Here is a 12,810-nt window from a genome sequence, read left to right as displayed (position 1 = left end):
CTTGAATCTCGGCTGCTACATGTTTAGTATTCACAGCGTGTCTCTAAAAAATGTCCTGAGATCATTCATCAGGCACTGTGCTGTGTGCCTAGCTATTCTCCTTTGAGTGTGTGTGTGTGTGTGTGTGTGTGTGTGTGTGTGTGTGTGTGTGTGTGTGTGTGTGTGTGTAGGACCCTCCCTCCATCTGCTGGTGAAAACAAACACGCACACACACCTTAACCTCCTTCCTTTCTCACCAAACCAACCGCATGCTCTAAGCGGACCTCTGCCAGCTGGCAGATCGCTCCCTTCCTGAGGTGGGCTCCAGGGCCGGGCCTGGGCTCGAAACAGCTCGCACTCCGGTGCTGGGGAGAGGCGCTGCGAGCAGGAGCCGGAGCCTAAACTCAAGGTGCGTGTGGATGTTGGCGGTGGTGACCAGAAGGGGAGCTGCAGGGAGGGCAACCCCAGCAGAAGGCTAGCAAACAGGGGGCGAGGGGGAGCTCGGGGAGGCAAGGTCAGGGGCCAGGGAATGGAGTCCCGAAGCGAGCGTTCCCGTGGCCCCTTCTCCGCAGTTCACTCCCCACCCCCACTCCCACCCCCACTTTCCCGGGTTCACTTTGGAAATTGTCTTGCCCTCTTCGCTGCCAGCAGTTCCCGGCAGAGCCCAGCCGGAACGGTCAGGTTCAAGAAGTGAGGCAGCGCCGGGCTGGGTGGCTGGATGGCTGGGTCGTGTCTTGGGAGATTCTTTTCCCCAACTGTCAATTTTGTGCTTATTTTTAGTTGTGACCCGAGCCGGGAGCTGTGCCTTTAAGCCGCGTTCCCATTCGGGGAAACCGACGCCCGCACTCGAGGGTCGGGAGGCGCAGGAGAGGCCCCTCGTTCAGTACGCCCCTCTTTCCTCCCCCTCTCCCCTCCCCTCCCCCGCCCCCTCTCCCCTCCCTTCCTCGGCCGTCCGGCCGCCTCGCCGCCATCCGTCACCTCGCCGCCTGCCGCACTCCTGGAGCGAGCGAGAGACGAGCGAGCCACGGCGATGGTGCCGCCCGCGGCGCAGCCATGGAGCCCGCCCGAGGAGCCCGCGCGCGCCGCGGCCAGCCTGCCCGCAGCCCGCCGCCTGCGCGCCAGCTCCCCGCGTCCCGGGCCAGCTGCTGCCGCCCCGCCAACCTTCGCCTACCCCGCCGCCCGGCGCCACTGAGCCCCACGCCCGTGCCGGGCTCGGGGACACGGGCACCCTAGTCCCGCCGCCGCCGCTGCGCCGCCGCCGCCGCCGCCGCCTTCGCCGCGCCACCGAAGAGCAGGAGGAGGAAGAGGAGGCAGAGGAGGAAGGTAAGAGGCGCGCAGCCTTCAGGGGGGCGCGCCCGCAGGCTCAGCCCGGCCGGGGGTGAGTCGTGGCGGGAGCGTGCCGGCTCGGGGACGACGGTCACTTGGGCGCCCCCGGGAGCCGGGGCCAGGGCTGGGGGCGCCGAGCGGCGGGCCGCCCGGAGTTTGGGCGGGCGGGGGGAGCGGCCGGCGGCGTGCCCGCTGCCCCGGTGAGTCGCCAGCTTGGCGGGCTTGCCTCGGCCGCCGCCGCCAGGGATGCGGGGTGAGGAGCCGAGAGCATGGGAGTGCGGCGCGTTCATTATGGAGCCTTTGTGTGCGCGCCGGGGCCGTGGGCACAGTTAGGAAGCCGGCGAGACGCGGGGCCTGGCTGCTGGGAGGTGGCCACTTAGCCGGGGTGCCCCAAGAAGCCCGAGCCCCGGGGCTGCCAGAAACAGCTGTCTGAAGCATGTGCGTGGTTCCCGGGGCCATGTTCACACGCGGCCACGGACGCACACACACGCACACACTACCGCACCATATACCCGGCGCTCAGCTTACACAGTCACCACCCTCCAAAGACAAAACACACACACACACACACACACACACACACAGAGCTACAGTTGCCCTTCTCCCACCAGGATGCTAATAAAACAGTCACCCAAACACATACAGCTACATACACCCTCTCCCGAGCACCGCTAAAACATGCACACACACACACACACAGACACACACTCATATACATACTCACTCACTCCACTACTCCCCAGCCTGCTGCTTTGGAGCTTGTAGAGTATATATGTGAGTGTGTTGTCTCAGAGTATCACTGAGAAACTGCAAGACAGCAGCACATTACTGCAGATCCAGTACCTGCTGACCCCCCCCTCAACACACAGACACAGCCAATCCCTACCCCAGGCTACTGTAGACCCTTCACCAGGGCCCTTAAGAACTCCATTCTGGCCCAAAGCGTCCCCAACTCTTGTAGTCGTGCCTATCCCCCGAGCTCCTGGGCCTCTCTTGCACACACACCCATACACAGACTGAAACCACTGCAGGGGCAAGAAGGCTTGACACCTTTCATTAGAAGCAGGTGGCACCCCCACCCTCGCAGCTGCCACCAAAGAGCCCTTGATCACCATGCACGCTGAATTCTGCCGGGCCTGCCCTCTCCCCCTTGGCATCTTAGTCCAGCTGCAGAGCCCTGGAATCCACCGGGTGGTCTCAGCAGCCTGCAGTTCTTGCGGAGGGCGGGGCAGTCTCTGGACTCCTGCCCATTGGAGAAACTGCTCTAAGAGCAAGGCTCCCTTGGGGGCGCCCTTCTTGGGGTGGAGGTTAAAGGACTCTGCTGACTCAGAAAGAAGCCCCAAGTGAGTTTTCCCCGCTGGAAGTCTTAGGGTAAAATGCACGCACTTTGGCCTAGAAGATGGGGGGGGGTGGCAATTCAGTCACTGAGGCCCTCGGCTGGGGGACCTTGCCCCACCCTCCCCTTCCCTGCCCGGCAAATTCACTGCAGGAGAAACCCGGGGAACCCAGTTACCAGATTCCCAGGAGCTGAGAGAGGCTTTCCAGGAAGCCTTTGCTATTTCCCCTGAGCGAAAGGCTCTCAGCTTTCTCCCGGGAGACCTCAACAAGACTTTGCCATGCCCAAGCAGACGTGCCAGCTCCTACCTAATTTCGTAGCTTTTTTTTTTTTTTTCATGTGAGAGAAGCAACTCAATCTCAGCAGCTTGGTGTGAGGGTACCCCTGAGGTGAAATAAGATACAATGTGTGCGTGGAGGGGGAAGCAAGTTTGTGGGGTGGAGGACTAGTAGGTTTGACTGGTTTGAGTAGAGACGCCAAGTCAGACCGTAGCCCTTGGTTAAATAGTGATGGCTTCGACGCCAGAGCCCCTTCCCTACACCCCTCCCGTCGGCTGCTCTAGGCGCCTCTGGGTCCCCTCCCCCACTCCCGTGGACGTTTAGGTGGGGCCTTGCTCCCAGCTCAGACAATAACTGATGATGGTTTGCTGCCTTCACCATTCAGGTAACATTTGCATTTTCAAAGGAGGCCGAGGAGCGGCCCCATTGGTGGGGCTTCCAGGCACCTGTGGCAGGACCCAGGCAGGAGCAACTGTGGATGGTGTCGCCTGTCTCTGTCTGGCCCCAAGTTATGCGTGATGCCTGTGTAGGAGTGGGGCTGTGGGAAGGTGGGATGTAATTATGGAGGACTTGGAGGCCCACAGAGAAAAGGTTTAAATTGATGTGAGAGGCAATTGGGAGCCACTGCAGGATTCTGAGAAGGGAGGAGATATGAGCCAAGTAGGAGAGAAACACTCCTTGCTGTGTGTGGAGGGATCCTCCTCTCTCTCCCACCAACTCCTACCTCTACAATTGCCTTACAGTTGTGAGCTAATGGCCAGCAGAGAGAAGAGACCGGCCAAAATAGGGGGGCAGGTGCCCCAGGTTCCTGGCTTTCAGCATCTCCCAGATCTGAGGCACCCTGTGGACTGGCTGGGCTAGCTGCCCAAAGCCAGCAAGTGCCCCCATAAGCACCAGCTAGTGATGCTGTTGGTGCTGTGGCATTGGAAAATGCAGTGGAGTTTCTGCCTCCCTGGGTGAGGGGGCTGAGGACTCCTAGGAGGCTGCAGGCCCCATTTTGAATGAGTCTGGGGACCTCTCTCTGGTGAATGATGCAGTCCCAGGGTCTTGGGAAGTGAGCTGTGTGGTCTGATGGGGGATTTTGCCACCATTGAGGTCCTTTGGGAGCAGTAGTAGGTTGAAAAAGTGCAAAAAGAAAGTCCTGGGATTGCTGATAACAGCAGCAAGCTGGGTGAGACAGGAGGGGGCCCGGGTGGGGGGGTGGGGGTGGAGGTGACTACAGGGGGATTTGGGGAGGCATGAGCGGAGGAGAAGCATTGGTCCAGCATCGCCCCACCACAGTAGTCTCCCCCTCAGACCTTGGAGGGAGCACGGTGGATGCAGGACAGCAGAAGCACTCTGAACCCACCCACCTCAACTCTGCAGAAATAACGGCTCCGCAGCCAGCACTGGACAAGGCACCCTGAGAGGGCATGTCCAATGCAATGGAAGAAGATCCCTGTTCTTTTGGAGCCTCTAGCTAGCTGAAGCCACAAAACACATACACACAAATTGCACACGGTACCTACAAACTGACACACACATGCAAGCATACTTGCATACACATTCATGTAGATACACACATATACACGTACACCTGGAGCAAACTGTAGGAAATGAAGCTCACGATGACAAACTCGGCTTCTAGGGGTTTCTGCTTTTACAAAGGCAGTAGAAATCACTTTTAGGGGGGTTGTGAGGGTCCTCATCAATGAGGGGTGAAGACCCTCAAGTTGAACCGGCCCCTGGGAGGAAGCCACACCCAAGTTAGCTTCAGCTGAGGTCCAGGCTATTAGCATTCGCAGCAGAAAACTCTGTTCTGGCTCTTCTCTCAAGGACTTCTGTTTTCCTTCCTACAATAAATTCAAAAAGGAAAACATTCTGTTGTGTTAGCAGCAGCCAAAACGAAGGACTCTCAAAATGGGCTGGACCTTGCGGCCCTGCTGAGAAAGCCTAAGGCTAGGGGCAGAGGGGAGGGGAGGGGAGGGATCAAGGGAGGGAAGCTCACCGTCTTCCCTCCTTTCCAGTCCCCGCCTCGCCTGAGTTGGTAAGGAGAGGGCAGGGGTCTTGGGATTCTGTATTATTTCCCACCCACAACAGGCAGCGTCCCCCTTTCTGAGGGCAGCATCCTTACAATGGAACATTATGAGCCCAGGGGCACGCTAGTGCCAACTCCCCTGGGCAGTTAGAAAAGGAGCGTGGAAATCAAGAGTGTGGGTATGACACGGGACAGGGGGAGGCGAAGGAGGGGGGTGCTGCCTGTTGTCTGTAGGAGCCAGCATGCCTGTTTGTGTTTGCGGTGATGAACGTGAAATGAGCGAGTTTCTCTGTATGCATGCCCTGGCCAGTGACCTTTTCTGAACCTCAACTTCACTTTGGCATTAGCCACACTGCCAGCCACCCCGAGCTTTCTGAAGACTGCTTGGTTTGCAGAAGTGGAAGGGTCTCCTTCCACCTCAGTGACTCCTCCCTTTATTCCCTGTTTTGCTAGTGACTCCTCCTACCCCTCAGATCTGGGTGTCCTCTTCCTCTGTTTCTACCTCCTCTGTTGGCAAGGACGTGCAGCCGTGCATCATGGTTTCCCCTCTCATGCTTCTCCTGGCTATTCCCACTTCCCTAGCCCAAACTTAACCCCTGTCCTATATTTCAGTCCTCTGTTCCCACCTTCTTGCTGGACATTTCATTTCCCCTTGGATAGTCTGCCATCATGTCAGACTCAACATTCACCAACTCATCCCATTATCTATCAGAGATGCCTTACTCTTTTGACCTCTCTGTTACACCAGCTTTCTAGTCTTCCAGACTAGAAAGCTCAGAATCATCTGACTCTACCTTGGTCCACCTCACCCTCTACCACCACCTGGTGTCTACACTGCACTAGTCTCCTTTTTGGTCCATAATACACACTGCCAGATTAATATTCCTAAATATCCTTTATTCATGACATCTATGATCAACATCTTTGAGGTGGTGATACCCGTGGGATAAATTTCAGCTTCCTTAGCCTGGTATTCAAGGCTCTTCTTGAGTGTGTATTCTTCCAAACTTATTTCCCACTCTTGGACCACATCATGGATTCTCAAATGTTAATGTGTCTCCAAATTATTTGGGGAAACTTGCTAAAATGCAGATTCCTGGATCCCACCATCTGAGCTTCTGCTTTGGTAGGTCTGGAGCCAAGTCCAGTAATATGCACTTCAACAGATTCCCTCAAGTGATATTGATGTTGATGATCTACTTGAGAAACACAGCCCTATATGGACTCTCTACTCTGGCCAGATTTCTTTCCTCAGGGTCTCCTAAAAAAATGTCTTTTGTACGTTTTTTAATTGCATCTGTGCTCTTGTACATGCCCTCCCACTCAGCAGGAGCACCCTCTCCTCTCTGCCTGTACTCTGCTCCTATCCAATATCACTACACTTGTCCTTCAACTCACATTCAAATTCACCTCGTCTGTAAAGTCTTCTCTGATCATTCTAGACTGAAGGCATCTTTCTCCTTCCTCTGAACTCCTCCAGCACTTACTGTCTCTAAAATACATTTGGGAAGTATGTCACTGATATACCCCACTGTTATTGTTGAATCATTAATTCATATATTCTTCAAATGCAAAATGACGTCTTATATGTCTATATCTCATCTCCATTTTAAGTTCAATGAAGGAAAGAGCCTGGTGTTTTTCATCTCTCTTTTTATCCCCATAGCACACAATGCCTGACACATAATAGGTGGTGCTCACTAAGCATTTCTTGGGGTGGATTGGATACTAGTTCATAGTAGACAGGAATTCTATCACATCCCCCCATATATCAGTTCCATAAACATTTATTGAGCATCTATTATGTGCCAGGTGCTGTGCTCATTGCTAGGAAGGATACAAAATGAAGGAGGACCCTTGTCTTCCTCAGTCTTGGTCATTTGCATTTAGCCAGCCTAGTGCATATAAGAGGTCCTTACTAGATATTTGTTGAGTAAACAAATGAATTAATAAGTGAAAGGAGGAAGTTCAGGCAGGAATCACTTGAGCAAGGACATAAGGCAGGTGTCCTAGAGAAATGAGGTAGGAGTGGAAGATAAAGCTAAGAAGGGAGTCTGGTCTGGGATATAGTGGATGACTATTGCTTTTGTCCTTTATTATGAACATTTCTCCAAAACAATAGAGAAAAGAATACAATAACTCCATATATGTTATCCACATTAACTTTGCTTCATTTATCCATTTTTTTCTTTGCTGAAGTATTTTAAAATAAATCTTAAACATCAATCATGTAATTTCACCCCTAATACTTCTCTACATATCTTTGAAAAAAATGGGCATTTCATCATATCCATAGTACCATTAACACATCTAATGAAAGTAAAAATACTGCTTTTGTATCACCCATTACCCAGTCCACACACAAATGTCCTCAACCATCTCAAAACACATTTTCCAGTTGGCTTGTTAGAATCAAGATTCCCTAAAAGCTCCACACATTACATTTTGTCATTATGTCTCTCAAGGTCCTTTTGACAGTCCCCTCTCTTTGACTCATTAGCAAAGTCATGTTAGTTGCTCTGTACACCATCCCATGTTCTGGTCTCTTGGCTTCCTCCCCCTTGTTGTCATTTAGCTTGTTCCACTATCTCCTGTATCTCTTGTAAGTGGAAGTTATCTCTAGGCTTGATTAGCTTCAGGCTCATTTTTCCCCCTTGGCAGATTGATTAAAAGGGGGCTATCTGGGAGGCACGAAGACCAGTCAGGAGGCTGTTAGAGTAGCTGGCTGGGGATAGAAAGAAGGAGGTGGATGGATGGGTTTTGGGGGTTAGAAGAAACCTGATTTACCTACCAAGTGGATGAGTGGGATGAGAAAGGAAAAAGAGTCAAAGATGATTCTGAGGCTTTGAGCCTGTGTGATGTGGATAGTAATAATACCATCATATCATATCTGAAGGATAGGTCTTTAATGAGAGCAGCAGGAATCATGGTTAGATGAAAGGAGGAACTTTCTCACAGTAATAAGCCATCTGCTCTGTTTTTTCCTGATAACACTGTCTTTCCCAGAAGAATTTTGATTAGTGGTACAGCTAGAAATTTGGGCCCTCCAGAACAAAATCAGAAAGAGACTCCTTATTTTTGGTTAACTGCCAAATAATTAAATTCCCAGGCCCTAAGCCTTGGGAGGAGGAGTAATATGTACACCAGTGGATAGAGAAAAGATAATGCTGATGTTGCCCTGGCAGATCAGCCAACTGTCCCATCTCATCATGGCTTTCAGTCACCAGTCTTGGGTGGAGGGACAAAGGATGCCAGGGCTTAGGATTTCTGTAGACTCAGCCAGTGAACATAGCTCCAGACCCACGTCCTTCCTTAAGGTCCCCCAAAGTCTCCATTCCATACCCACATCTCCTTTCAATATTGAGCCTGCAGCCTCTTATGCCCTCGTGCTCTCGGGCAGCAGTGATCCTGCCAAGGTCAAAGATTGCCCAGCAGCCCCGGGCGATTCCCTGGGCTCTGAGAAAGCCCTCAAATTATGTGGTTGCCTCAGTAAGAACATGCTTCAGCTGTTGAATCAGATCAGTTGGAAACTGCTCTCAGCTCCATCCGATTTGATCCTCATTCATAAAACCTCTCCCTCCACCTCTCCCCAGCTCATCTTTCTTCCTGCTTTCTCTTCTGCTCCTCCCTCCCTGCTCTGTCTCTTCCAGCATACATTTATTCTCTCGAGTTAATCAAATGCTGGCCCCTGCAGCCCATTGTGTCTCAGATTGATCCCTTAAGCAGCATTATTGATCACTCTGAAAGCCTTAGGAGGTTGGAGCTATGGAAAACTAGAGAGCCAACAACTGATTGGCTGGTGAGGACTCTCTGGGCAGCCTCAGCTCCTCGACCACTTTTGAGAACGTGGAGGGAATGAACAGAGAAGATCCTCAGAGGGCCTTCATTCATCTCATCCTTCCTTCGTTTCAGAGCTAAGGCAAGAGCACAGGAGTCTCTTAGCGCTCCTGGGTATAGCCCTATGTGATGGTGAGAAGGAGACAGCCAAGGGCCTGCTCTTTAGAAATTCATAATTTAGCAGGAAGATCATACTTATTCATATGAGGCAACTAAGGAAAGTACAAGTTGGGAAACAATTACATACCACACTATGTGTTCTAAACAGTAAGTACTGCAGGGGTTCAGGGCACAGAGAGAGCAAGCAGTGTGGGCTGGCATGGTGGGATAAGGCTTCCCAGAGGAGCTCGAACGTGAGTTCGGTTGCAAATAATGTCTGAGACTGAGATTGTTGGCCAAAAAAGAAGCAGGCTTCCAAGGCGGAGGCATGGTTAGGGAAAAGGCTGGAGGTGGAGATGGTCATGGTGTGATTAAGGAAGAGCGAGGAGGTCTTACTAGAGGAGAGGGTGGGTGTAGAAGTGCAGTGGGGGAAGAGGTCCCCAGATTTGGAGGGCCTTTGATGTCGGCATGAGGAGCTGGGACTTGAGGAGGCCCTAGAGGGCTGTTGGCTGGTTAACTCAAAGTGTTTTAGGGTGGTTATCCCTGCCATAGGAAGCCGACTCAACTGGAATAAGGAGGGATTGCGACCAGCTTGTAAAATACTACAGCAACCCAAGAGAGAGGTAATGAGGGTGGGGGCGGTGAGCAGAGAGAGGAGGGTCAGGTCCAAAAGGCATTGAAGGCAATGGCGTGGCTAGTAAACCACTGAGTAGATTCAGTATTTACTCATTCTTTTTGCCCCGTGCCTCAGGGCCTTCACGGGCAGGATTTCACTGGAGTTAAGACAACAATGTGTTGATCAGTTAACTTTCATGAGTAAAGTAGATTTGCACCCCCAGGTCTTCCATGCCGGGACCTGAAGGAGTAAGCCAGGGAGTCTGGCTGCAGGATCCAGTTGAGATGACAGCTGAGATGGAGAAATGAGTCCCAAACCCCCAACAGGGAGGCTGGAGGCAGGGGCTGTCTGTTTCAAGCTCCCAAGATCTGTCAAAGCGGAGACACCTTTCAACCGCCCTGGTAGAGTCAGTTTGAAAACTCCTCTCAGCCCTTGGGATCACCCCAGTAGAGGTCACACCTGTGCCAGGGCACGGCAAGAGCTACCGCAGCACTTTCCTACCAGCTGGAGCCCTGTTGTTACAGCTGGTATGAGAGAAATAAGCGAGGAGCCCACAGGTGGGTGGGAGGGTGATGGTCGCGGCCTCTGCCTGCTTGTTTGCTTCCCCTACTAGCTCTCCCTACCCTGCCCAGCCCACTGAATTTCACCCCCGGGTAGGTGCCTGGGCCAAGTCCCCCATCTCTGGGTTGGAGAGGAATAGAGAACTGCAGATAAAGGAAAATTTGTGAGATTTTAGTCCCCCCTTCCTCTTATTGGTCCTTGTGAGAGGGAATGATGCCTTCGGAAGATGAATGAGTGGAGAGTGTCTGCCCAGGCTGTGGGCTCCTAACTACCAAGGGAACTCAACTCTGGGGGCAGGACCACCCAAACAGGCCTCGCTTTGCTCTCATCCAAACCCACTGGGAAAACAGAGGAGAGGATGGCTAGACTGGTGGATGAACACACGCACGCGCGCACACACACGTTGCATAGTCTGTCTGCCAGTGGTCTCCAGCATTTCCCTGCTGGGAATTTCTGTTCTGATTTCTGATCAGTCTTCTGGTTGCTGGTTTGAGGTAGGGGTGGTGCTTGGAAGGAGGGTGGCTGAGACGTGGGCAGGTGTCTCAGTGGAAGGTGTTTAAGGAAGTGGGGGATCGGGAAGAGGGAGTGCAAGTCGCTGACAAGGGCACTTGTCCCATTACCCATTGTCCCTTTCCATGTGGGACAGGGAAAAGCCCATTGAAAGCGGAAAAGAGGGCATGGTGGTTACACCTGGCTTAGGAGTCAACCAGGTAAGTGTCAAGACCTCTCATTTTGGAAATCCTGCTGCAATCTGCATGCAGTATTTCTCTCCCAAATTTTGTCTTTCATCTATACATTTTACCTATCAGTAATTGTTCTTTTTATCTTCCCACTTCTAACCCAGACCCAAGCAAGTCAGTTATAGCTGCATTTCCAGTTGACACAGGGGAAAACTGAGGTATCCAGATTATTTTTTAATTGGGACTTGCCTCCGATTCTGTATCAAGAAGGCCAGGGGTCTGGATCTTGCGTTTCTGGGCTGGGACTCTGAAAGCCAGCCCACTGACAGGGCTGCCGAGGGAGCTATGTGTTGCACTGGCTCTTTTGCCACCATCGGTGAAATCACAGAGATGCAGATATGATTAATAAAGCAAGTATTGTTCCGTATTCATCTCGTCACCTAGAGTCGAGTTGTAATCTTTCTAATATGTAGGGAAATCACTCACTGACAGAGAAAATGGGGGGTGTGTTTAAACAGACCCACCAGCCTACTATTGCCACAGTTTAGTGTCTGTTACCTGCAAAGTTGAAATCAGAATTGGCTGTTGGGTCTTTTTCCTTTTTTTTTACCCCTCTCCAGTGGTTTCCACACTCAGCCTAAATACAGCTTGTCCTGCTTTGGAATTCTGGGTGATTGCAGGAAATGATAAAGCCTGGCCTTTAACCTAAGCTCCAGTTCCATTTCATTATTACCTGTAAGGACATATTCTCTTTGGAGTTTACCATCACTTTAGATTCATCACAGTTAAAGCCAGACTCAGAATCTCCTGTCCCACCTTTCCCTCCATTCTGATCCCCAGCCCAGAGCCCTTCCCTGGCTCTCTGCCTCTTTTAGTGACACCATCACTCTCAATAGCCCATGAGCTGAGCCTTGGAATTAGTCACTCCCCGTCTCCACTCCCATCAGTCACCATCGTGTCTTGGCAGTTCATCTCTCACAGGTGCCTCATGAATCCATGCCTTCTTGACCATTACCACTGCCACCATCATAGCCCACAGTCTCCCTACCTCACGCCCGGATGACTGCAGCAGCCTCCTGACTGGTCTCTCTGCCTGCTGCCTCCCCCTTCCCGCCAAGTGATCCTTCAATGCTGCTGCCAAAGGAGTCCCCTTAAAACATCTTTCATCATGTCACTTCCCTGCTCAAGAGCCTATAATAGCTCCCTTTTGCTTACGATGTCAAATAGAAACTCCTCTCCCTAGTATCCAAGGCCTGCCTTCCACAACAGCTGAGCTTCACCATATAAATATATATTCCCTCTGACCTATTCCTTCCTGACCCCGAAGCTCCACTAGTCTCCTTATGCTCCCTGCCCTGCTGTACCCTGCTCACAGCTTACTCTTCTCTGCGTACTCATCGTCCTGCTGTCCTCCGAGCCTGCAGTGCACCCCCCACCCAATGTTCCACCTCTGAAAATGCTTCCGTTGCATCCTCTAACTAACCAGCTCAGGTCCAGCCTCTGCTGTGAAGCCTTTCCTGATCACTTCCATCCTAATTGGTTGCCCTCCTTGTTTTAATTATAAATTTTCTCCAATTATAAAAGTAATACCTATACATAGTGGAAAACTTTGCAAATACAGGAAAATAAATTGTCACCCACAGTTCCCCCTCTCCCATTTTGGAACCCAGACTATTTTTCATCCACCAGCTAGCATGTGATTACATCATCTCATGTTGCTTCGACTTCCTTTCTCCTCAGCCAGGGAGTGAACTCTTCCCGGGTCTCTTTGATCCACGCACCGTGTAGGGCAGTGCTGGACGCACGGGCACATCACAGGAGCTCAGTAAACCCTAGTTAGCGGTTGGAGGGGGGCTGAACTGTACGTCATCCAGTCTGTACCCTCCACCCATTGCCCAGGAGAGAGGAGCACATACTTGGGCAGCCATGGCACTGCTACTTCCTCTTCTAGGGGGAGGACTGCAGCCGAAGAGAGGGGATGCACATCCAGAGAGAGAGAGCTGAGAGGTCAGGGTTCGGAGCACCCTGGAACTCTGCTGCCTCTGATGACACAAGTCCCTTGTGCAGTGCTGTTTTGGTCC

General features: G+C 52.0%; 1 protein-coding gene across 1 annotated transcript in view; it reads left to right on the top strand.

Moving 5' to 3' along the window:
• Window positions 1–247: 247 nt before the first annotated feature.
• FRMPD3 (FERM and PDZ domain containing 3) overlaps window positions 248–12,810 on the top strand; it is a 121,892-nt gene continuing 109,329 nt past the window's right edge. The window contains exons 1-2 of the mRNA XM_074359200.1: window positions 248–388; window positions 760–1,302. The gene's annotated coding sequence lies outside the window, so the exon portion shown is untranslated. The remainder of the gene's footprint in view (window positions 389–759; window positions 1,303–12,810) is intronic.

This window comes from Camelus bactrianus, chromosome X, assembly GCF_048773025.1.
Source record: "Camelus bactrianus isolate YW-2024 breed Bactrian camel chromosome X, ASM4877302v1, whole genome shotgun sequence".
In the NCBI taxonomy this organism is placed as follows: Eukaryota; Metazoa; Chordata; class Mammalia; order Artiodactyla; family Camelidae; genus Camelus; species Camelus bactrianus.
The sequence above is the reverse complement of the archived record's forward strand: the minus strand, read 5'-3'. Positions and strand labels throughout refer to the sequence as shown.